The sequence below is a fragment of the Bubalus kerabau genome, chromosome 19 (assembly GCF_029407905.1).
Source record: "Bubalus kerabau isolate K-KA32 ecotype Philippines breed swamp buffalo chromosome 19, PCC_UOA_SB_1v2, whole genome shotgun sequence".
NCBI classification, from domain to species: domain Eukaryota; kingdom Metazoa; phylum Chordata; class Mammalia; order Artiodactyla; family Bovidae; genus Bubalus; species Bubalus kerabau.
Genome location: NC_073642.1, coordinates 49,236,083 through 49,261,820, shown reverse-complemented (window position 1 = coordinate 49,261,820; position 25,738 = coordinate 49,236,083). Strand labels below are relative to the sequence as shown.

The window sequence follows — 25,738 nt, the reverse complement described above, 5'->3', positions numbered from 1 at the left end:
TACAGCTGACAACTGTCTCACCTGGTCTGGCAGTCAGATTCAGAAAATAGCAAAATTTTCAAACAGCTCATTAAAAAATCAGGCTGTAGGAAGCAAACGTCCACATATGGAATGACATTGGTCTATTGAATAAGGAGAAGAGGACTTGATGAGAGGCTTCATTGCTGTCTGAGCTTTTCTCTAGTTGAGGCGACCAGGGGCTGCTCTCTAGTTTCCATGCGCAGGCTTCTCAATGTGGTGGCTTCTCTCGTTGCAGAGCATGGGCTCCAGGGTGTGCAGGCTTCAGTAGTTGTGAGACATGGGCTCAGTAGTTGCAGCTCCTGGGCCCTAGAGCACAGGCTCAATAGTTGTGGTGTGTGGGCTTAGTTGCTCCATGGCATGTGCGATCTTCCCAGATCAGGGATGGAGCCTGTGTCTCCCGCATTGCCAGGTGGACTCTTTCCCACTGAGCCATCAGGGAAGCCCTCAACTTAGTTTTTGTCACACATTTTTGGAGGACATTGGGAATGAATAATAAACCCCTGTTGCACTTATTATATACGGAGTTCATGGAGTTTCCATGAGCAAAAGGGAAAACCTGTAGGAGGAGAAGGCTTGGTTTGGAGTGGGGAGAAGATTAGGAGCTCAGATTAAAGATGCTTAGTTTGAAGTTTCAATTAGATATCTTAGTGGAGATGTTGAGCAGGAGGTTGAATACATAAATCAAGAGTTTAAGTGGGAGTCTAGGCAGAAGGTATGAACTTGGGAGTTTTGGTAATTATTAATGCTATTCACCACAATTTCCATTTTCCCTTTTAATATGGTTTCATCTTACAACTGTACTTTTTTAGTCCTGGTGGCCATATGACTGCTCTGTCCAATTAAAGTATAGTGGGAGTGATATGTCTTACTCTTGGGTGGAAGCTCTTGCGATGAGTGCACAATTTACCAGGGTGACTGGCAATGCTTCAGATGGTAGCTGCTCTATCAGCTTGTTTCCTAGAGAGGGGACAATGTTGGGTAGAGCCCCTAGGCAACCTACTGTTGACAGGTAACGTGAATGAGAACCATTTATTAAGCTACTGAGATTTAGAATGGTTTGGTTACAATCAGCTCAGATCAGATCAGATCAGTCGCTCAGTCGTGTCTGACTCTTTGCGACCCCATGAATCGCAGCACGTCAGGCCTCCCTGTCCATTACCAACTCCCGGAGTTCACTCAGACTCATGTCCATCGAGTCAGTGATGCCATCCAGCCATCTCATCCTCTGTCATCCCCTTCTCCTCCTGCCCCCAATCCCTCCCAGCATCAGAGTCTTTTCCAATGAGTCCACTCTTCACATGAGGTGGCCAAAGTACTGGAGTTTCAGTTTTAGCATCAGTCCTTCCAAAGAAATCCCAGGGCTGATCTCCTTCAGAATGAACTGGTTGGATCTCCTTGCAGTCCAAGGGACTCTCAAGAGTCTTCTCCAACACCACAGTTCAAAAGCATCAGTTCTTCAGTGTTCAGCCTTCTTCACAGTCCAACTCTCACATCCATGCATGACCACAGGAAAAACCATAGCCTTGACTAGACGGACCTTTGTTGGCAAAGTAATGTCTTTGCTTTTGAATATGCTATCTATGTTGGTCATAACTTTCCTTCCAAGGAGTAAGCGTCTTTTAATTTCATGGCTGCAATCACCATCTGCAGTGATTTTGGAGCCGAGAAAAATAAAGTCTGACACTGTTTCCACTGTTTCCCCATCTATTTCCCATGAAGTGATGGGACCGGATGCCATGATCTTCGTTTTCTGAATGTTGAGCTTTAAGCCCACTTTTTCACTCTCCACTTTCAATTTCATCAAGAGGCTTTTGAGTTCCTCTTCACTTTCTGCCATAAGGGTGGTGTCATCTGCATATCTGAGGTTATTGATATTTCTCCCCGCAATCTTGATTCCAGTTTGTTTCTTCCAGTCCAGCGTTTCTTATGATGTACTCTGCATAAGTTAAATAAGCAGGGTGACAATATACAGCCTTGACGAACTCCTTTTCCTATTTGGAACCAGTCTGTTGTTCCATGTCCAGTTCTAACTGTTGCTTCCTTACCTGCATACAGATTTCTTAAGAGGCAGATCAGGTGGTCTGGTATTCCCATCTCTTTCAGAATTTTCCACAGTTTATTGTGATGCACACAGTCAAAGGCTTTGGCATAGTCAATAAAGCAGAAATAGATGTTTTTCTGGAACTCTCTTGCTTTTTCTACAGTGGCATGACCTAAATAGGAGTTATGGTAGATAGGTAGATAGATGTGGATATACATACAGACAAGTATAGGAAAGAGCAGTTCCAGAGCAAGTAAGCCTGAAAGTATTCCATCATTTAAAGGTTGGGTGATTAGGAAGCAGCAGCTAAGAGACTGAGAAGAAGCTTTGGGAAGATGTGCCCTGAAAGTCAAGCAAAAAAAGTGTTTCAAGGAGGAAATAGCGTTCAACCATGTCAACGGTTGCTAATTCAGGTAAGAAGAGGAACATGGATTTTCCTTGTGGATATCATTGGAGAGCTTGGCAAAAGCACTTTGGCATGAGCATAATCTGGAGTAAGTTTCAACAGGAAGAAAGAAATTGGAGACAGCAAGTATATTCATCTGTTTCAAGGTGTTGAAATGGGGCCATAGTAGAGGAGGGAAGTGGAATCATGAGTGTTTCTTTAAAAAAAAAAAGATGATAGAAATACTGCATGACAAGTCCCGATGGGCAAATTAATGATGTGGTAGGGAAGAGGGATTGTGAGAGTGCTCTTTATGAGCAGGAGAGATGGAATTGGATCTAGTGTTCAAATGGAGGGTTCAGGCTTGTTAGGAAAGTGGTGGTCATGAATTTAAAGTAAGATCAATCAGCACAGTTGTATGTTTTTCTCCAGACACATTCAGCTGTGTGGGTTCAGGTGTGGAGTAGATGACGAGTTGGATTCAACTAGGAAGTGATGACTTGATTACCGTTTTAAAGTGCGTTAGTTATTCTCAGTGTGGGAAATCAATAAGAGGAGTGGGTTTAATAAAAGTAAACAAACCAACAGCTGATCCCTCCCCTGAGATATTTGAAAGAAGATATTTCTGACCATTTAGGGCCAAAAGAAACAGCAACAAAAACAATAGCTGTGAAAGAGTATTTCTCAAGAAGGTTGGATGATTTCTCTTCCTTCTGGTCTTCAATAAGAGTAACAACCCCTCTCTGACCAGAAGGGGTTATAGGTTCTTAAATAAAGAAAAGTAAGTAATCAGACTTGACAAGCCAAATATCTCCTGATTCTGATTGTGTTAAAAGTAACTAATAGCTTTTTGTGTGTTAGTTATTCTTTTACTCCTGCCCAGTCCAGCATATTTAATCACTTTTTGGCAGAGACCTTTTACAATGGCAAGAAATAACATCAGCATGGAGGTTTTGAATCTAACTCCAGCTAGTTATTGGCCCAAGTTTTAGATGACATCTGTATGGAAAATCCACAGTGAGTGAGATTAAAGCAATGAAGTGAGAAAAAGGAAAAATTTCATCAGGAGGAAGTATGTCCCTGGTTGAATTACCAATTCTTATGTGCATATATAACAATTTAGCATCAATGAGTTTGTTGCAATAATTATAACAGGCCTTGGCAAGGAGTTTTAGGTTAGAAGAGAATTTCTGTTTATTATAAATCAGACTATTATGATGTGTTTTGTTCAATTTGTTGGAGTTTCATCTGGAACACTGAGTCAATCCACTGATGAGGGGAAGAGACAGGGCTGAAATGAACAAACCCGAGTCTAGCTGGCTGTATGAGCTGACGTCAGCTGTGCCCCACCTGTTTGGAGTGTTTATAGGAAATAATATTAGGGGTATTTCTATGGGCTATTTATATGAGATCATATTAGGCAGAGAATGCTAGGGGAACATTGTTGAAACTATGCAAAGCCATGTTTCAAATACATCTTTGAAATTGGCTAGTTTTTATAATAACAAAATAACACTTATGATAGCATGTTAAGCGAAGTAACCGAGCTAGCTATTTTATGTATAATATGCACTCAATTGTTTTCTTTAGAAGGTATGGGAAAAAATGCTAGAAGGAACTGTATGTTAACAATGTTTGTCTTTGAGTGTGTGTGGTCAGGCCGTTCAAGGTGACCATTTTCTTGCTCTCTGTAACGCCTGTGCTTGGCCAGTTTCTGCGTCACCTACACCCTACTCACAGGACTTTCCAGTCCTCTTAATTTTAGGGCTTACTCAGTAACTGCCTATGTGCTTGTCCCCTTCCCCAGTTACTGGTTTCCCTGGTAAGTGATGAGCCAACCTGACATCAATCCCGCAGTTCTCCCTGTAACTGGTAACCTTTCCACACTGCTCCCTGCCCTTGGTGAATGCTGCTGGCTTCTGTCCACAGTGGGGTGTCGCTCCAGGACTTTGATGAGGACTTGTAAGAGTCCCTCTGTTGGCTGTCTCCCCGCACTTTCTTTGGTCTTGGGGCTGGGCAGTTACATGGCTTGCTGGCGTGAGGACTGCAGCCCGACAGTGAGATTGGACCTTGGAGCATTAAATTTCAAAGACAAAACATTGGGTAAAATATTTGTTGGACACTTTTACTGAAAGTAAAAAATTATTTCTGGATTTATTTTTTAATTGCATATTGTTTGTATTATAATTTGTACACATACATCCTGATAATGGAGATTTCCTATATGGTTTTTGCCTCCAGCACTGTATTAATGGTGGCCGGATATACTTTTAGATATAAATACTGTAAATTCTGTTTCAGGAAACCCACAGATAATATGTTTAAAACATATAACGTATTTATTGAACAAATGTTATGTGTCACATACTCTATTAGGCATTGACTATTTCAGACACAGTCTCTAACCTCATGGAGCCTGCAGTCTAATGGAGGGAGTACAGTCAGACCTGGAATGTATTGTGGGTTAGGTTTCAGACCACTGCAATAAAGTAAATATTGCAATAAAGCAAGTCACCCAATTTTTTGTTTGTTTACCAGTGCATGTAAGAGTTACATTTACACTACGGGGTGGCTATATATGTACATATATCATTCAACTAAAAAATGCTAACCATCATCTGACAATGCAGAGTTGCCATAAACCTTGCTGTAAAAACTGCAGTATCTGTGAAGGATGATAAAGCAAAGTGCAATGAATGAGTTCTGCCTATATTAGTTTTCTGTGGCTGCAGAAGGAATTATGATGCACTTACAGGCATAAAACAGCACACATTTATTATCTCAGTTTCTGTTTTGGGGGAGGTGGATCCCCTGCTCAGGGTCTCACATGGCTGCAATCAAGTTGAAGGTTTGGCTGCATTCTTGCCTAGAGGCTCAGCTGAACTTGAATTAGTTCTCAAGCTTACTTGGTTGTTGCTAAAACTTATTTCCTTGTGCTGTGTGGCTGAGGACACTGGCTTCTTGCTGGCTGTTGGACCAGAGACCATGCTCAGTTCTCAGCTCCTTGCCAAGTGGGCCTCCCAACGTGTGGGCTACTTACTTATCCAGAGCCAGCTACCGAGGGAGGATGCCTGGAGCGAGTCTGTAAGCAGAATGGAGTCCTGTATAATGCGATGTAATCACAGGAGCGATGTCCCATCACCTTTGTATAAAGTCTGTTGGTCAGAAGAAAGCCACAGCCCCTAGAAGCAGCTAGTCATTATCACCGGCACCGGAGCTGTCCCGCTTGGAGCACTCTAAGGGACCTTGTAGAATCCACCTGAGAGCTGATTACAGCTCTCTCAGGGTTGGTCAAGGGTTGCCCCGTGCAGGGGGAATTCTCACTTCACTGGGTATACACTGGGTATAGTTTCAGAATGATTGACTCAGTCCTCACAGGCGTCTCTCTTGGGGGCAGCAGAGAAGCCCGGGACGGACAGTGATAGCTCCCTGGAGCAGCTGAGGTGAGGTGTGATCAGGTATGTGCAATGCCAATTTTCACAGCAATGACTGCAGTTAAAGAGGGTCCAGAGGATGTGAGCTGGGGAGGAGTGCTGATGGCACAGCAGCGAATGGCAGAGCTGAAAGTTACGGCTTTCTGACTCCAGCTGGATCACCATTTCCTGAACTTTAACAAACAAACCTTTTTTTTTTTTTTTTTAATAGGTATTTTCTTTCTTCTTTGCACTGAAATTCTCTGTTTGATTCTCATTGCTTTTAGTAAAAATACTTATAGTAGTGCTTCTCAGAATCTAATGTGCATACAAATCGCCTGGGGATCTTGTTAAACTGCAGATTTTAATTCATTACATCAGCTGTGGTCTTCTAGTCTGCATTTCTAACAAGCTCCCAGGTGATGCCGATTCTGCTGGTCTGCAGATCGCACTTTGAGTAGCTTGGTCCTAAGGTAAGAATTGAAAAGTCATAACTAGGTTGCATATCTGAATGAATTGAATAAAATAAGGTGTGGTGATTCACCTTGAAGTTGCTAACTCAACTTCAGACAGAGCCTTTATCAAACTTACTTGCTTTCTTTGTAGCCTGAAAGTTTATAAAACCTTTTGAATTTATTTCAAATGATGATTTGAATAATATTGCTGTATAAACCTCCCAAGGAGGTTCACAATGCTTTTTATAAGCTGAGCCATCTGATCATTGCCTTCTGGGGGCACTAGTTTCTTACAAGAAAATAGTAATATACTAGTAATGTGAAAAATCTAATACTCCCCTCAGAACATTTCTTCTCTGCACATACATCCTTTTTACAAACTGCATTTCTTAAACTGAAATAACAGTATCATTAGTGTACACTGAGCCTGTGGCAGCTTTCTCTCTACTTCCTAATGGCATAGACATTGAATTTCAAAGTCCTGCATCACCTGCTGAGAAGTTTTATTCTGGGAACCTTGTATTTACTACTGACTGGTTCAATTTGATTAGATTTTCATTCAATATTTACAATTCCATAGAAGAAATAAATGAAGTAATCTCAGAAATCCTATCAAACATTGATGTAGTTCTCTAAAAGATGGGTTTAACTTGTGCGCTGTGGTTTCTGAAGAAGCATTTTGAAAGGAAATATGTAAAAGCATATCTCTAAAGTTTAGCTAATTGAGATTTTGATGTTGTGATGACAAGGAGCAGATAAGGAGCAGACTGGAACCATGGAGACTTAAACCCAGTTTTTTAAAAAAAATTTTGTTAAGGTGTCTTTTCTTCTCTTGGGTTATTATTTATTTGCTCAGTGTTTAACACACATCTATTGTGCATCCAGTGTGAACACTGACATGGATTCCAGGTATGTAGTGAGGAACAAAACAGAGCTCCTGACCTCGTGGAAGTTACCCCTGGGGGGAAGGTGGATATACAGAGGAAGTAGACACACAAATCTGTGTATGAGTGTTTAATACAGTAAGTGCTATGAAAGAAAGTCTCCCTGTAGAGTCCTAGGGTCAAGAAAATGCTCATTATATTTGAGAAATTAAAGAAGCCATGTCTCCTGGGGTGTGAAGCCAATCAGGATAACATCAAAAATGCTTTTATAATGCTCTTAACACACTAGACCCAGTGCCAAGAGTTTTACTGACCTTAAGTTATTACTACCACCTTGTGAGATCAGTACATTTATAGTCTTCTTTTCATAGATCAGAGGCACAGAGGGGATAAGCAAGTTGTCCGGGTTTTCATGGGTAGAGGGTTTGAGCACAGAAGGTCTTCACCACTGCCTTACAAGAAGACGGCAGGGCCCAGCAGGTCACACAGGCTGGCAGCTTGGTCTTCCCTTCGCTTTTTATAATAACCTGTGGCTTCAAAGTTTTAATCACTGTGTGAAAGAACAGGAAGTTACCTGACTTAATTAGATACAAATAGTAGTGAAATAAAAGAATAATTTTTTATAAGACAATGTGTAAGTAAACTTTCAAAATGCACAGCCATATTGTCATTTGCAAAGATTTCTCCATGAAGGGTTGCATGTGGAAGAAAATAGCCACAAAGTATTTTCACTTCTTGGCATGGATGATTCTTTTTCTGATCATGGTATTAATATGCCCTTCCTATAATTCATGAAGGATGTGTAACATACAACCCAATGAGGAGACCTAGCTCTTTTGTATTTTCTAAGGCAAGAAAGCTGTACAGGTGAGTTTACATGTCATAGCAGGTTGTGAAGAAGTGGGAATGTTGTATTTTTTTTTTTTTGGTCATCCAGTGTAGATTAGTTTTTCTGTGAATTTATTTTAAGCTTTAAATAATTAATTATTATAAACAAATATATTTAAAATGTTTAGATTTAATTTCCTACTTATGCCACATGCATTTCCCAGCGTAGAAAACAAGCTTTGGCTGTATTTTTGCTGTCATAGTTCTGCAAGTGACAGAGCTGTGAAGAGAGCACAGCAAGCGGCGGGCTTCTATGTGTCACACAGAGCAGTCCAGAAGCCTGCAAGCGGCGGGAGTGTGTGATGGGACACTCAGAAAGAAAGAGATAAGGGGATCTTAAGTTTCATGGTCTGCTTCTCAGGGCTTTATCTTTTGTGACTGGGTTTTAACAAATGTCATGGCTCATAGTGAGCAGAAAAGAAGGAAAAACATGAATAAACTACAAGCTGGGTGATATGCCTTCAAGAAGCTTTAAGTTGCCCATTTGGATTTTTGTTTATCATAGACTGACTTGAATTTTCCCCTTTAAGGATGAAAAGCAAAGTTGAAACATCAAGTGAATTCCCCAAGGTAGTAGTAGATCAAGGTGGTAGCAGCAGAGCAGGAGCTGGTGCCCAGCTCTCCTGACTCTTGGGCAGTGCCCTCTGCCTTGGGGTCTGGCATTTGTGCGGGATGGTGTGCTTTAGGGTTTCTTCAGACAGAGGGCATGAAATCAGAAATACAATACCTGGCGTTTAAGGAAAATCCATACCCAGAGAACACAGAGAATCCAAAACTTATGGTATATGTGGTTTATGAAACAAAGATAGTTGATACAAATAAGATGTATGAACAATATCCTACTATTGGTCTGAAAAATAGTAAAACATCTTGGTAAGGTTGACACTCATGATCCTTCTTTCTGACTTACCCTTTTTAAAGGTTACAACACCTTTCAAATAGATTTTTGCATTTGAAAAATATTAGGGTCAGTTCCTGAATTCGTTATGCCCTTATCCATTCTTGGCCACAAAGAGCTCTCCTCTTTCCTAGGAGAATCCAGAATGATCTAGTGGTGTGCTCCTGTGTGAAGCCCCCTCAGGCCCCACTAGAGCTGCGATGCCCCGTGGGGCTGCGGTGGGAGAGGCTTGTGCCGGGTGCAGGGAAAAAGCCTTTTATTATTGCTGTGTGCCTGCAGTTGTAAACGGTGACAGTGATAAAATGCTTCTCTGTCCTGGGGCTGACCTTCCCCTTCCATTTGGTTTACCCCTGCTCTAGGGAACTGTGAACAAGCCAAGTCCAAGGGAAGGGGAAGGAGAGAGGTGCAGGAATTTTCAGCTGGATGCTAACATTTGCTTCTCTACTAGTCTTCAGACTGGCACCTAGAACATCCAAGAAAATCAATTAAACAGTGAGTAGTACTAATGTAAGATACAAGATTTTGTTACCAATGTTAATAAGAATAAAACCATAACTAAAAAGTTTTCCTTTACATAATAGAAAATATGTATAAAATATAACCAAAAAATGATCACTGCCATAGTAACAACAAAAACTTTAAAATATCTCAAAATAAATTTTACCTCCAAAGCATAAGATCTACATGAAGGAAAACTAAAACTTTACTGAATTATAGAAGAAGATGTGAGTAAATGTTGGGGCAGATCATAGTCTCGGTGGAAAAGGTATTTCTTTCCTCTATCAGTATAATGCAATTTTAATACAAATCCAATACAATTTAAAATATGTACTTATTTATGTATTTGTTTTTATTTTTGGCTGTGCTGGGTCTTCGTTGCTGCCTGCAGGCTTTCTCTAGTGCAGCAAGTCAGGCCTACTCTTTGCTGTGGTGCTCTTGCTTTTCGTTACAGTGGCTTCTCTTGTGGAGCATGGGTGGTGGTCTTGCCTCTCTTGTTGTGGAGCACGGCCTCTAGGTGTGTGGACTTCAGTAGTTGTGACTCTTAGGCTCTAGAGCACAGGTTCAGTTGTTGTGGTGCCTGGGCTTAGCTGTCCTGTGGCATGTGGGACCTTCCTGGACCAGGAATTGAACCCATGTCCCCTGCATTGGCAATCAGATTCTTAACCATTGGACCACCAGGGAAGTCCCCCAAATATTTCTTTTAATTTTGACTTTCAGACATCATACCCTCTCTGTACTTTCGTTCAAGAATAAAGTGATCAACGTTTCTTAGGACATTTTGAAAATATGAATAACTCAATAATTTCACATCTAAGATTTTACTAGTTAAGTAATTGAAGATATCATTGAACTCCATTGTGAGAATATATGTTAATGTTGTACTTTAAAAATTAGCAAAAACAACAGAATAATTAGCTTAAGTACATTTTGGTATAAATGTAAGGTGAAATATTATGTAGCTATTAAAACTTCTATTTTGAATACTAATTAATGACATGGAAAATCAAATAAATATGCAATTACATAGAGTACCTCCATTAAAATACACACACACAAACATATATAAAGAACATCTATAGGTGAAGAAAATGTATGGAAATACATCTAGTGGTTATCTCACGTTATCTCATGTTGGTGAACTTGTAAATCAGATATGAGTTTAAATTACACTTTCCACTCCTAGGCATAAACATGGAGAAAACCATAATTCAAAAAGATATTGCTTATGGGTGGAATCTAGAAAAATGATTCATATGAACTTATTTTCAAGGCACAAATAGAGACACAGACATAGAGAACAAATGTAAGGGAGAATGCAGGGAGATGGATTGGGATTGATATATACACCTATGTATGAAATAGATAACTAATGGAAAGTCTACTTGCTGCTCTGTGGTGACCTAAATGGGAAAGAAATCGGAAAGAGAGGAAATATATGTATACATATAGCTGATTCACTTTGCTGTACAGCAGAAACTAATACCACATTGTAAAGCAACTATACTCCAATAAAAATTAATTAAAAAATTCCACTTTCCAGCTGTGATGTTCTGGTTCAAAGGCACTGTTCCTTCAGGTCTTAGTTTCCTCATGTGCAAAATCAAGTAAATGGCAATAAGGTTTTTGTGAAGGTTAAATTAGCTGATATAATAAGTGCTCATAAATGGTATTTATCATCAATAATTAATATTGTAGATTTCTGTTTTTAAAATTTTATTGTGTTATTTTTTTCCAGTTTTATTGAAAAGTAATTGATTACATGACTGTGTAAGTTTAAGGCATACAGAATGATGGTTTGATTTCCATATATTGTGAAATGATAACCATAATAGATTTAGCTAGCATTCGTATTCTTGTATAGATACAATACAAGAAAGGAAAGAAGAGTAAAGGAAAAAGTTTTCCTTGTGATGAGAACTTTTAGAATTTACTCTTAGGATTTTCCTGTATATTGTATCAAAGAGCAGGGTCAGCTGTAGTCACCGTGTTGTACATTGTATCTTATTTATCTTATAACTGGCAGGTTGTACCTGTTGACCACCTTCCTCCAATTCCCCCTCACCCTTTCCCTCACCTATGATAACCCCAAGTCTAATCTCTTTTTCTATGACATTGTTTTTGTTTTATTATATTTCATATATAAAAGAGATCATAGAGTATTTGACTCATTTCCCTTAGCATAATGCCTTCAAAGTATTTCCGTGTTGTTACAAATGAGAGACTTTCCCTGATCTTTATGGCTGGATAATATTTCATTGTATTGTATGCCACAGCTTTTTTACCCATTCATCTACTGATGGGCACTTTTGTTGTTTCCATGTCTTGGCTATTGTAAACAATGCTGCTATAAATGTGAGATGGCCGGTATCTTTTATAGTTAATGTTTCCATTTCCTTTGGATGTATTTCCAAGAAGTAGAATTGCTGGATCATGTAGTGGTTTTATTTTAACTTTTTTTGAGGGTCCTTCATACTGTTTTTCATAGTGGTTGTGCCAGTTTAATAGTCTCACCAGGAGTGCACAAGGGCTCCCTTTTCTCCACATCCATGCCAGCATTTATCTCTTAGTTTTTGATAATGACTGTTATAAAGATAGGAGGTGATAACTCGTGGTTTTAATTTGCATTTCTCTCATGACTAGTGATGTTGAGCATCTTTTCATTTTCCTGTTGGCCTTTTGTATATCTTCTCTGGAAAAATGTCTATTCCCAAATGTCCTTTGCCCATTTTTAAACTGGAGCATTACTTGCCATTGAGCTGTATGAGTTCTTTATGTTTTGAATATTAACCCCTTATCAGATGTATGGTTTGAGAAGAATTTTTTCCCGTTCAGTTGGTTGTCTTTTCACTTTGCTGATGATTTCTTTTGCTGTGCAGAAGCTTTTTGGTTTGATGCAGTCCACTTATTTATTTTGCTGCTTCTCTTGTAAGTGTCATATTAAAAAAGTATCACATTAAAAGCTTCTTGACCCATGTCAAGGAGCTTTTTTCCTATATTTTCTTTTTTGGTGGTTTTCTTTTCACACTTCTCTGTTGTTCATGCATTTTTCCCCCTAATTTTGCTTAGTTGTCTATGTTTTCTTGTAATTCACTAAGCTCCCTTAAAAGAATTATCCTGAAATTTTCGTCTGACAGTTCATAGATCTCCATTTCTTTCGGGTCAGTTATTGGAGTTTTATTAGTTTTCTTTGGTCATGTCATATTTACCTAATTTTTTGTCATCTTTGATTCTTTTATTGATATCTGCACATTTGAGCAATGAGGTTCCTGCTCTAGAGTTTACAGGTTTGCTTTGGAAGATATAGCTCCTTACCAGCCAGCTCAGTTTGGATTTCTGGTATGTGCTGGTAATGTCTTTGGGTCAGTGGGGTCTGGTTTTTTTGGTCTGTTTTGGGATCAGGCTTCTGTTAGAGATCTGAGATTGGGTGGGGTGGGGGGAGGTGTGAACCCTGGATAGGCTTGGTTTCCTACCCAAGTGAGGCTGTAGAACAGGTTCCATGGTTGCCTAAATTCTCTGGTCAGATTTCCTACATAGTCAGGACTGTATTCAGTGGCAGATGTTCTGTGAGTTAGTATTCCTGTGTTGGCAGGGTGGCAGGCCATGCCTAGGGCCTATGCAGCTCACTGGGGGCCCAGGTCAGGCCTGAGTGTGCAGTGACTTCCCTGATCAGGCGAGGTTTGCTCTGCAGATGAGGGGAGCCATGCACCGTGTTCTCTGGTCAGGCGCCACTGGAAGCAGGGCTGTGAGATGGGCCACACGGTTTCCTGTGTGCTCTGGTTCGGTTCCCGGCTTGGGCAGGCTGAAGGCTGTATTTAGCAACAAGCAGGACAACGCATTAGATTCTCTGCCTGGCCTAGCAGGAGAAGCAGCCCTAAAACTGGTAAAACTTTTGTTTGCTGTCTTAACTCAAACTGACATGCACCACCAGTACTCTGGCTAAATAGGGCCACTGGTTTTGCTCTGCAGATTACTGACTGTCTGTCATTCTCTTGGCGTGACTGCTGATGGGCCACTCAGCTTCCAGGAGTTGTTGCCTGTTCTTTTGGTCAGATGGGGCCTGAAGACACTCTCCACAGCAGGTAGGGCTTTATCTCAGTCTTCTTGCCTGGACTTGAGAGGCGTGGGGAGGGGCCACTCCAGGCTACTCTCAGTTTCCCAAACAATCCCTTCTGTTAGGAAGAGCCTGGAGCTACGCTCAGCCTTGGCTATGAATTAATCTCCCTGCTTGTGTGCAGCACAGGACGCCTCGGGCCCTGTATAGATTTGCTCAGGGGGCTGCCAGCTCTGCCTGACTGTCTCTTGGCTTGAGTGCTGATGGGCTTCCCAGCTCCCAGGAGTTGTCAGCAGTCCTGTGGTCAGTAGCGGCTGGAAGGCACTGTCCACAGTGGATAGGGCTGTGACTCAGCATTTTGCTTCAATGTGGGCAAACCAGGGTCCTGGGTCAACAAAACTCATTTGAGGATCTGAATCAGAGAGATCTGGACTCCACTGTGTCCCCTGGTCAGACTGCACCCCAACTTGGTTCTGCAGGTGAACAAAGCCACTGGTTTGGATTACTGCTTGGGCATTGCAGGTATGAACTTGATCTGCCATGTTCCGTGTGTTGACTCTTGCAAGCCCATCTTCTTCTCTTTTGTCACAGTCACATTCCCAGTCTCTGGGCCCTGCAGATTCCCCTGAAACCCCCATGGGGGAGACCAGAGTAAGGGTTTCCAAGAAGTGACCCAGAATGCTAGGGGAAGATTATTGTTCCCCCGGGTTCTGTTTGTCTACTGCAGGAGCCAGAGGCTCAGTTGGCCCAGTGTTGTCCTGGGGGAGGAGCAGCAATGCAGGGAACGTGTAGCCAGTTCTCTCGCCCTTCTAGTGCAGTCTGTCCTTGTCTGTGAAGTGCAGGGCTTCTTCAGCTTAACCCTCTGCTCGAAGATTCTCTCAGAAGGGTCTTGTTCTTAAGTAGATGTTAGTTCTTTTTGTGAGGCGGAGTAAAGTCAGGAGCAACTTATGTTGCAGTCGTGGTCACTTCCTATGCTATATATAGTTCTTTAAATTGAGATATAATTAACGCATGACATTGTGTAAGTTTAATGTGTTGTACAGTGCATTGATTTGGTACGTTTATATATTGCCATATGATTACTGCTGTAGCTTAGCTAACCCCTCCATTACGTCACCTAATTATCATTTCATTTTGTGGTGAGAACATTTAAGATACAGTCTCCTAGCAACTTTGAAGTATGTGATACAGTATTGTTGACTAGAAGCACACTGCTGTGCATTAGATCCCCAGAACTTACTCATTTTCTAACCACAAGTTTGGACCCCTGGTAACCACTATTCTACTCTTGTTCCAATGCGTTTGGCTTTTTCTGCATGTGAGATCATACAGTATTTGTCTTTTTCTGTCTCTCACTTAGCACAACGCTCTCAAACCCCATCCATGTTGTCGTATTTGGACATTGCAGATTTATTTATTTCATAATTAGGATCAGATGATGAATATTATGCATTTTAAAAAGAAGTTCAGAAAGTTGAAGCAAGGTGAAAATCAAGTGCGAGAATCATTGGGAAATGAACAGAGTATGTTAAATATGCCACATGAGGTAGTAGCCTTAAGTAGTCTGATTAAAAAAGAAAATCATAATGTAACACTTACTGAATTCTTTCTCCAAGCTCAGACTGCTTCAAGTACTATTTAGTTCTTGATTTCATCCCATGAGGAAGGCACTACTTTTATCATAATTTTACCAATGAGGAAACTGAGGTACAGAAAATTGAAGTTACCCATTCAAGATTGTAGAGTTGATAAGCAGCAGGAAGCAGTCTAGGTCAGTCTAACCACTGTACTAGACGACCTTCTCACAGGATGAGCTCTGCATGAGTCATGTATGATAAAAACAAATGAATTGCTTAGGATAGGCACAACAATTCTTGATGCTGAGACAAGAAATCCATTTCTCCTGAATGGCTTCATGAAAGTGACACTTCTTAATTTAATGATCAGCATCCTCAACAATATTCTTACAGCAGACACACTGATAAGGTTCATAGAGCTGTTTATTATGGTGCTCTCTCAATGTGAGTCTATGGCCTTGCATTATACAAGTCACTGAAAGCCTTTATGTCCTAAAAGAACCCATAAGTAGAGAGTGAACTGAATTGGTTACTGGAGGAACACGGCACAATTAAGAATCTTTAAAATAATTCTCTTTTGTACTGAAACATCTTTAAAATAATTTAGAGGAATCAAAGAATGATTGGGGGTTTTGCATAAACTTGAAACTCACTCAGGACTTCTAAAGGGGGTAAGAAATCTTACTCACAGGAAAAAGATCACAGTTGCTACTATTTTTCAAAAATTTTGATCTGTGAAAAATTCAAAATGTAAGATGTTGAACGGAATAACATAAAAAGTTGAACACACTTATGAAATTGGAAGTGATCTTTTTGGTTTGCAGTGGGAAAAAGGATATTCATTAATTTGGTGTGGCAGTATTCTTTCCTTGAGAACCCCATGAACAGTATGAAAAGGCAAAATGATAGGATACTAAAAGAAAAACTCCCCAGGTCAGTAGGGGCCCAATATGCTACTGGAGATCAGTGGAGAAATAACTCCAGAACGAATGAAGGGAGGGAGCCAAAGCAAAAACAATACCCAGCTGTGGATGTGACTGGTGATAGAAGCAAGGTCTGGTGCTGTAAAGAGCAATATTGCATAGGAACCTGGAATGTCAGGTCCATGAATCAAGGCAAATTGGAAGTGGTCAAACAAGAGATGGCAAGAGTGAATGTCAACATTCTAGGAATCGTCGAACTGAAATGGACTGGAATGGGTGAATTTAACTCAGATGACCATTATATCTACTACTGTGGGCAGGAATCTCTCAGAAGAAATGGAGTGGCCATCATGGTCAACAAAAGAGTCCGAAATGCAGTACTTGGATGCAATCTCAAAAATGACAGAATGATCTCTGTTCGTTTCCAAGGCAAACCATTCAATATCACAGTAATCCAAGTCTATGCCCCAACCAGTAATGCTGAAGAAGCTTAAGTTGAACAGTTCTATGAAGACCTACAAGACCTTGTAGAACTAACACCCAAAAAAGTTGTCCTTTTCATTATAACGGACTGGAATGCCAAAGTAGGAAGTCAAGAAACACCTGGAGTAACAGGCAAATTTGGCCTTGGAATACGGAATGAAGCAGGGCATAGACTAATGAGTTTTGCCAAGAAAATGCACTGATCATAACAAACACCCTCTTCCAACAACACAAGAGAAGACTCTATACATGGACATCACCAGATGGTCAACACTGAAATCAGATTGATTATATTCTTTGCAACCAAAGATGGAGAAGCTCTATACAGTCAGCAAAAACAAGACCAGGAGCTGACTGTGGCTCAGACCATGAACTCCTTATTGCCAAATTCAGACTTAAATTGAAGAAAGTAGGGAAACCACTAGACCATTCAGGTATGACCTAAATCAAATCCCTTATGATTATACAGTGGAAGTGAGAAATAGATTTAAGGACCTAGATCTGATAGATAGAGTGCCTGATGAACTATGGAATGAGGTTCGTGACATTGTACAGGAGACAGGGATCAAGACCATCCCCATGGAAAGGAAATGCAAAAAAGCAAAATGGCTGTCTGGGGAGGCCTTACAAATAGCTGTGAAAAGAAGAGAAGCGAAAAGCAAAGGAGAAAAGGAAAGATATAAACATCTGAATGCAGAGTTCCAAAGAACAGCAAGAAGAGATAAGAAAGCCTTCTTCAGCGATCAATGCAAAGAAATAGAGGAAAACAACAGAATGGGAAAGACTAGGGATCTCTTCAAGAAAATCAGAGATACCAAAGGAACATTTCATGCAAAGATGGACTCGATAAAGGACAGAAATGGTATGGACCTAACAGAAGCAGAAGATATTAAGAAGACGTGGCAAGAATACACCGAAGAACTGTACAAAAAAGATCTTCATGACCCAGATAATCACGATGGTGTGATCACTGACCTAGAGCCAGACATCCTGGAATGTGAAGTCAAGTGGGCCTTAGAAAGCATCACTACGAACAAAGCTAGTGGAGGTGATGGCATTCCAGTTGAGCTATTCCAAATCCTGAAAGACGATGCTGTGAAAGTGCTGCACTCAATATGCCAGCAAATTTGGAAAACTCAGCAGTGGCCACAGGACTGGAACAGGTCAGTTTTCATTCCAATCCCAAAGAAAGGCAATGCCAAAGAATGCTCAAACTACCGCACAATTGCACTCATCTCACACACTAGCAAAGTAATGCTCAAAATTCTCCAAGCCAGGCTTCAGCAATATGTGAACTGTGAACTTCCTGATGTTCAAGCTGGTTTTAGAAAAGGCAGAGGAACCAGAGATCAAATTGCCAACATCCGCTGGATCATGGAAAAACCAAGAGAGTTCCAGAAAAGCATCTATTTCTGCTTTATTGACTATGCCAAAGCCTTTGACTGTGTGGATCACAATCAACTGTGGAAAATTCTGAAAGAGATGGGAATACCAGACCACCTGACCTGCCTCTTGAGAAATCTGTATGCAGGTCAGGAAGCAACAGTTAGAACTGGACATGGAACAACAGACTGGTTCCAAATAGGAAAAGGAGTTCGTCAAGGCTGTATATTGTCACCCTGTTTATTTAACTTCTATGCAGAGTACATCATGAGAAACGCTGGACTGGAAGAAACACAAGCTGGAATCAAGATTTCCAGGAGAAATATCAATAACCTCAGATATGCAGATGACACCACCCTTATGGCAGAAAGTGAAGAGGAACTCAAAAGCCTCTTGATGAAAGTGAAAGAGGAGAGTGAAAAAGTGGGCTTAAAGCTCAACATTTAGAAAACAAAGATCATGGCATCCGGTCCCATCACTTCATGGGAAATAGATGGGGAAACAGTGGAAACAGTGTCAGACTTTATTTTTCTGGGCTCCAAAATCACTGCAGATGGTGACTGCAGCCATGAAATTAAAAGACGCTTACTCCTTGGAAGGAAAGTTATGACCAACCTAGATAGCATATTGAAAAGCAGAGCCATTACTTTGCCAACAAAGGTCCGTCTAGTCAAGGCTGTGGTTTTTCCTGTGGTCATGTATGGATGTGAGAGTTGGACTGTGAAGAAGGCTGAGCGCCAAAGAATTGATGCTTTTGAAGTGTGGTGTTGGAGAAGACTCTTGAGAGTCCCTTGGACTGCAAGGAGATCCAACCAGTCCATTCTGAAGGAGATCAGCCCTGGGATTTCTTTGGAAGGACTGATGCTGAAGCTGAAACTCCAGTCCTTTGGCCGCCTCATGTGAAGAGTTGACTCATTGGAAAAGACTCTGATGCTGGGAGGGATTGGGCACAAGAGGAGAAGGGGACGACAGAGGATGAGATGGCTGGATGGCATCACCGACTTGATGGACATGAGTCTGAGTGAACTCCGGGAGCTGGTGATGGACAGGGAGGCCTGGCTTTCTGCGATTCATGGGGTCGCAAACAGTCGGACACGACTGAGCGACTGATCTGATCTGATAAATAACTCAGTTGTCATAGAGTTTAAATCTCTGTCAGAGGTTGGACTCTCCAGAAGCAGACACTGAGAGGGAGTTTGGGTGTAGAATGGGAAAGGAATGGAAACATAGCGGATTGTTTCATGTGTGTGTGCTAAGTCGCTCAGTCATGTTTGATTCTTTGTGACCCTGTGAACTGTTGCCTTCCAGGCTCTCCTGTCTATGAGATTCTGTAGGCGAGAATACTGGAGTGGGTTGCCATTTCCTTCTCCAGGGGATTTTTAAAAATTTTTCTTTATTTTTAATTGATGGATAATTGCTTTACAATATTGTGTTGGTTTCTGCCATACATCAACATGAAGCAACCACAGTTATACATATGTGCCTTCTCTCTTTAACCTCCCTTCCACCTCCCACCCCATCTCACCCATCTAGATTGTCACAGAGCATGGCTTTGAGCTCCCTGAGTCATACAGCAAGTTCCCACTGGTTATCTGTTTTACATATGGTAGTGAATATGTTTTTGATACTACTCTCTCCATTTGTCCACCTGTATCCTTACACTCCTGTTGTCACAAGTCTGTTCTCTATTTTTGCATCTCCACTGCTGCCCTGCAGATTAGGATCTCCCAACCTAGGGATTGAACCCACATATCCTGCACCTCCTTGCATTGGCAGGAGGGTTCTTTACTGCTGAGGCACCTGGGAAGCCCAGCAGGATTGTTCACGTTGAGGGAAAAATGGTCTTACATTAATACATATATGTTGCTCGGCTGGATACAAATTGCCCTGCAAAGGTGTGATCTGCAGAGAAGCATCTCTTCCCAGCTGAGGCCAATCCTGAAGGAACGGACACCAGGAGGCTGACTGCTGACTAGATTTCCCACAACTGGGCATAAAGTGTTTCCTTTAAAGGGGATATAGGTAATGAATCTCTGTTTCTACAAAAATAAGACAAAGAATTCTCTATACTATTTTTAAGAGGTGGTAGAAACATTAGATTTTTTGGGTAAGTTTCAAATCTGAAGTAGGAAGTGACCTTGAGAAATCTGGGTCTTACTAAGCCTGTTTTATGGCCTTACCAGGTAGTGCTAATGGTAAAGACCCCACCTGCCGATGCAGAAGACATAAGAGATGTGGGTTTGATCCCTGGGTTGGGAAGATCCCTTGGAGGATGGCATGGCAACCGACTCCAGAATTCTTGCCTGGAGAATGCCCATGGACAGAGGAGCCTGGCGGGGCTACAGTTCATAGGGTCGTGAAGAGTTGAACACGACTCAAGTGACTTAGCTCACATGCATGTAAGTCTGTTTTGTAACTATAACCAATAATAACTTATTACATTAATTTCCTGACACATATGTTGAGAGTGGGTGGCTGTTCAAACTGAATGAAGAATCATGATTTGCTGTGGGTACCTACTAGTATGTAGTCAGTTTCTAGTGGGATTACTGGGTATTTCAGTCTGCTTGGCTGCCATAACAAAATACCATAGATTGAGTGACTTAAACAACAGAATCTTATTTCTTAGAATACTAGAGGTTGGAAAGTCCAAGATCAAGGTGCTGGAGAGAGAGCTTTCATTCTGAGGCCTCTTCTCTTGACTTGAAGGTAGTGTCTCATCTTGCTGTGTGCCGACATAGCCTTTCTTGAAAACATGTGCACGGAGCGGGAAAGAGAGACAGAGACAGAGAAAGAGAGAGAAAGAGGACAAAATATGAATCTGAAAGCAGGAGATCCCTCCCTTCCTCTTCTTTAAAGGCCACGAGGCCTATTGAATTAGAGCTCTACCCTTATGATATCATTTAACCTTGATTTTCAAATACAGTAGTAACATTAGAAGTTAGATTTTGACATATGATGTTGGAGAGATATAATTCAGTCTGTAACAGTTGGTAAACAATTGGAGAACAATGCTTAGGACAGGGTAAGCAAACTATAGCCCATGAGCCGAATTCAGCAGGTGGTCCATTTTTCTATGGACCATCAGCAAAGAATGTTTTCTTACATTTTTTAATGTGCTAAGTTGCTTCATTCATGTCTGACTCTTTGTGGCCCCATGGACTGTGGCCCACCAGGCTCTTCTGTCCATGGAATTTTCCAGGCAAGAATACTGGAGTGGGTTACCATGCCCTCCACCAGGGGATATTCCTGACCCAGGGATCGAATCTGCATCTCTTATGTTGCCAGCATTGGCAGGCGGGCCCTTTACCACTAGCGCCACTTTTATAAACAAAAAGTCAAAAAATATAATATGTGACATGCTATATGTAGCCCACAAAGCCTAAAATATTTACTCTTTGACTCATTACAGAAAAAGTTTACCAATACCTGGCCTAGTGTCATAATCAGACTTAGTTGCAAATAAACTTTTTGAACCCAGTTTCTACAGCTCAAAAAGATGAGAATTAGAAGTTATGTTTATTACACTCCTTTGTTATTGTTCAGTCATCAGTCATGTCTAACTAACTCTTTGTGACCCCATGGACTGCAGCACGCCAGGCTTCCCTGTCCTTCACCATCTCACCGAGCTTGCTCAAACTCATGTCCATTGAGTTGGTGATGCCATCCAACCATCTCATCCTCTGTCATCCCCTTCTCCTCCTGCCTTCAATCTTTCCCAACATCAGGGTCTTTTCCAGTGAGTTGCCTCTTCACATCAGGTGGCCAAAGTATTGGAGCTTCAATCTCAGTCTTTCCAATGAATATTCAGGGTAGATCTCCTTGTAGTCCAAGGGACTCTCAAGAGTCTTCTCCAACACCACAGTTCAAAAGCATCAATTCTTTGGCATTGTTGTACCTTCTTTATGGTATAACTCTCACGTCCAAACATGACTACTGGAAAAACCATAGCTCTTACTATATGGACCTTTGTCGGCAAATAAATGTATCTGTTTAATGTGCTATTTAGCTTTGTCATAGCTTTTCTTCCAAGGAGCAAGCGTCTTTTAATTTCATGGCTACAGTCACCATCTGCAGTGATTTTGGAGCCCTAGACAATAATATCTGTCACTGTTTCCACTGTTTTTCCATCTGTTTGCCATGAAGTGATGGGACTGGATGCCATGATCTTAGTTTTTTGAATGTTGAGTTTTAAGCCAACTTTTTCACTCTAATCTTTCACCCTCATCAAGAGGCTCTTTAGTTCCTCTTCACTGTAAGGGTGGTGTCATCTGCATATCTGAGGTTGTTGATATTTCTTCCAGCAATCTTAATCTTCCAGCTTGTGCTTCATCTAGCCCGGCATTTCTAATGATATACTCTGCATATAAGTTAAATAAGCAGGGTGACAATATACACAAACAATATGTTTGATGTACTCCTTTCCCAATTTGGAACCAGATATTCCATGTCTAGTTCTAACTGTTGCTTCTTGACCTGCATACAAGTTTCTCAGGAGGCAGGTCAGGTGGTCTGGCATTCCCGTCTCTTTAAGAGAATTTTCTGCAGTTTGTTGTGATCCACACAGTCAAAGGCTTTAGCATAGTCAGTGAAGCAGAAGTGGCTGTTTTTCTGGAATTCTCTTGCTTTTTCTATGATCCAACAGATGTTGGCAATTTGATCTCTGGTTCTTCTGTCTTTTCTAAATCCAGCTTGAATATCTGGAAGTTCTTGGTTCACATACTGTTGAAGACTAGCTTGAAGGATTTTGAGCATGACCTTTTTAGCATGTGAAATGAGTGCAACTGTGTGGAAGTTTGATCATTCTTTGGCATCACCCTTCTTTGGGATTGGAATAAAAACTGACCTTTTCCAGTCTGTGACCACTGCTGAGTTTTCCAAATTTGCTGGCATATTGAGTGCAGCACTTTCACAGCATCATCTTCTAGGATTTGAAAGAGCTCAGCTGGATTTCCATCACCTCCACTAGCTTTGTTCGTAGTGATGCTTCCTAAGACTGACTTGACTTCTCACTCCAAGATGTCTGGCTCTGTGTGAGTGATCACACCATCATGGTTATCTGGGTCATTAAGGTCTTTTTTATTTAGTTCTTCTGTGAATTGTTACCACCTCTTCTTAATATCTTCTGCTTCTGTTAGGTACATACCATTTCTGTCCTTTATTGTGCCCATCTTTGCATGAAATGCTCATCAGTTGGGGCAGCAGATATCTCTTTCTTCCTTTTAAGGTTATGTATTAGTTTATTTATTTGTATTGGAATATAATTGCTTTACAGTATTGTTATAGTTTCTTTAATGGACAATCAGAGTGTGAGGATCAACCCAGTTGAAGCCTCTCAAGTTGTATTCCTAGTCATTTTAGGCTTTTTGTTCTCAAAAATGATGGCACATGCACCCAGTCACCAATGGGTAAGCAGCATGCAGCCTACCGTGGGTAGCGACAGAGATGCCTTGGAAGGGCTGGTTAGGGGGAGTACCTCAACCAAGCTATAGGTGCCCGAGAGATTGGTAACATGAGTGACAGGAATGCTAAGGAATGATGAAAGTACAGATGAAACTAGAGTAGATGATCTAGATGGTGGTCTAGTAGAGTGACCACAAGAAAGGAGGCCATGTGATGAGAACCTTGATTGTGTTGTACCTGATAACTTTAGAAACCCAGATATATATATATTGAATGCCTTGGGAAGGTCTGTTTTGTTCAAGTTTTACTTTGTTCCTTTCAAGCAGTAAGAAATTACTGGAAAATTACAGGCCCTTCACATTCAAAGTGTTTTACCCTGTGGACCTTACATGGCCAGTGCTACCACCAGGTAGAATCTGGTCTCTAACATCTTACTGTCTGGGAATCAATAAGTAATATGTCAAGGCTAATCGGGAATCTCTAATGAGGAAAAAGAATAACAATCCAAATGATGGAATAAGATACTCTCTGACCAATTGTACAACTGTATAATAGATATGAGATCAAGGATAAATTCATTTGTAAATTCCAAGACTCAACACTCAACAGAGTTTAACAAAAATATAATTTCAGATCTAGTGTTTTAAAAGTATGTTTCTTTAAAAATTCTAGTTATGGCTCCTGTTTTTCTTTAGGTTGTTTTATTAAAGCAACCAATAATTTGAGGCCATAGCTACAACGTAGCTGAACAAGAACTCAATTCTGTAAAATGTTATTTGCTTCATGGTAGAATGCTGCTGATATGGCTTTAGTTTATACCAGCTTCACTGAACTTAACTTGTTTAAGCAGAAAGGATCCTGCCCAAATCCCTGTTGCTTGACAACCCCATAAATGCATGCTGGGTGTTGACTGTTACTTTAGAAAGAACTCCTTAGTTGATCATTTGGTTCAGCGACCTGTGTTATAATTTTTTTTCTCATCTCATGCCTCATTACCCATTTAAAATATTTTTATTAGAACAGAGAACTGTGTCCATTTTGTTCTTGAGTTTTTACTCAGCAAGACTCACTGTTTCCTCTTAGAGAATATTTTGCATAAAGGAAAATGAAAATGAGCATGGTAAGTTTTATTTTATTTAGTTCTTGGTTGATACTTTCTACCAACTGAATTTCAAGGGCATTCACACAAAACTTATGCATTTATATATTAGCTATGTGAAAGTGAAAGAAAGTGCCAGAAAAGAATCCAACATAAACTTTCAAAAAGGGGGAACATTTACTGAATATTAAAGGTCATGTAGCTGCCTGAAGAATTGTACAGAAAAGGTCAGCTCCTGAACGAAGCAGAGTGTAGAGGTGCATGAAGTTGTCCAGATGTTTCACCTTTAAATCCTCTACAAGAGTGGCAGACAGTAGAAAAGATTAAGGCAAAAGACTGGATAATATGTGATGTCCTGAATGTTTGCCAGAAGTACAGACTTCTCTTGGCTTGTTGAGGTTAATAGGACTGGAAGGAAAGCTTCTGTAACTGGGCTCTGGTCAGCCATGGAGGGGGAGAAAGATTCAGTAGTCACAGTTAATGCTGTCGTGCATCCTCCATTATTTTTTTGTGTTATTCATTCAGTTGTGCCCGACTCTTTGCGATCCCACGGGCTGCAGCCCACCGGGTTCCTCTGTCCATGGGATTTTCAAGGCAAAGATACTGGAGTGGTTTGCCATTTCCTTCTCCAGTTGTTTTCTTAGAACTATAATTAAAACAAGGGTATGGCAGGTCATGAGTTTTCAAACAAAACCGCAGGAGTTTAAAGATTTATTGTTAGCAGGGATATTTGGCCAGGGATTTAAAAACTAAAGTGTAATTTTAAAATATTGTATCTTCTGTTGTCTCAGATATATTTTTGGATAATTTTTCTCTTTTATACAAGCAGCTCTCAATTGTGTATTATAATGGGGTCGGGGAAACATGAGAAACAAATCCAAAGACAGGAAATTCTTAGTTCTCAATGGAGCCCATAAGCCTGATCTTCCAGCATTCACCTGTGACTTTTAGCTGCTGAAAGCTGTGTCTCATTTCTTCATTTCTTTGTTCATTCTCTGTTAAAGATGTGTGCTGTGCTTCATCGCTCGGTTGTATCTGACTCTTTGCAACCCCACGGATTGTAGCCCGCCAGGTTCCTCTGTCCATGGGGATTCTTCAGGCAAGTATACTGGAGTGGGTCACCATACCCTCCTCCAGGACATCTTCCCAACCCAGGGATCAAACCCAGGTCTCTGGCATTGCAGGTGGATTCTTTACCATCTGAACCACCAGGGAAGCCCCCTATTAAAGATAGTGGTGGATAATAAAAGAGCCAGAAAAACAAGGGGATAGAGCCTAGATAATGAATCAATTAACTGGGTAATCAGTCCTTATAATTTCATGACTCATTATG

The 25,738-nt window shown here is 40.9% G+C and overlaps 1 long non-coding RNA gene across 1 annotated transcript; it reads left to right on the top strand.

Moving 5' to 3' along the window:
* Window positions 1–5,135: 5,135 nt before the first annotated feature.
* LOC129634151 (uncharacterized) lies at window positions 5,136–20,288 on the top strand. The gene is made up of 3 exons (XR_008705449.1): window positions 5,136–6,333; window positions 9,345–9,481; window positions 20,091–20,288. It is a non-coding gene; the product is annotated as an uncharacterized LOC129634151 (long non-coding RNA).
* The last annotated feature ends 5,450 nt before the right edge of the window (window positions 20,289–25,738 follow it).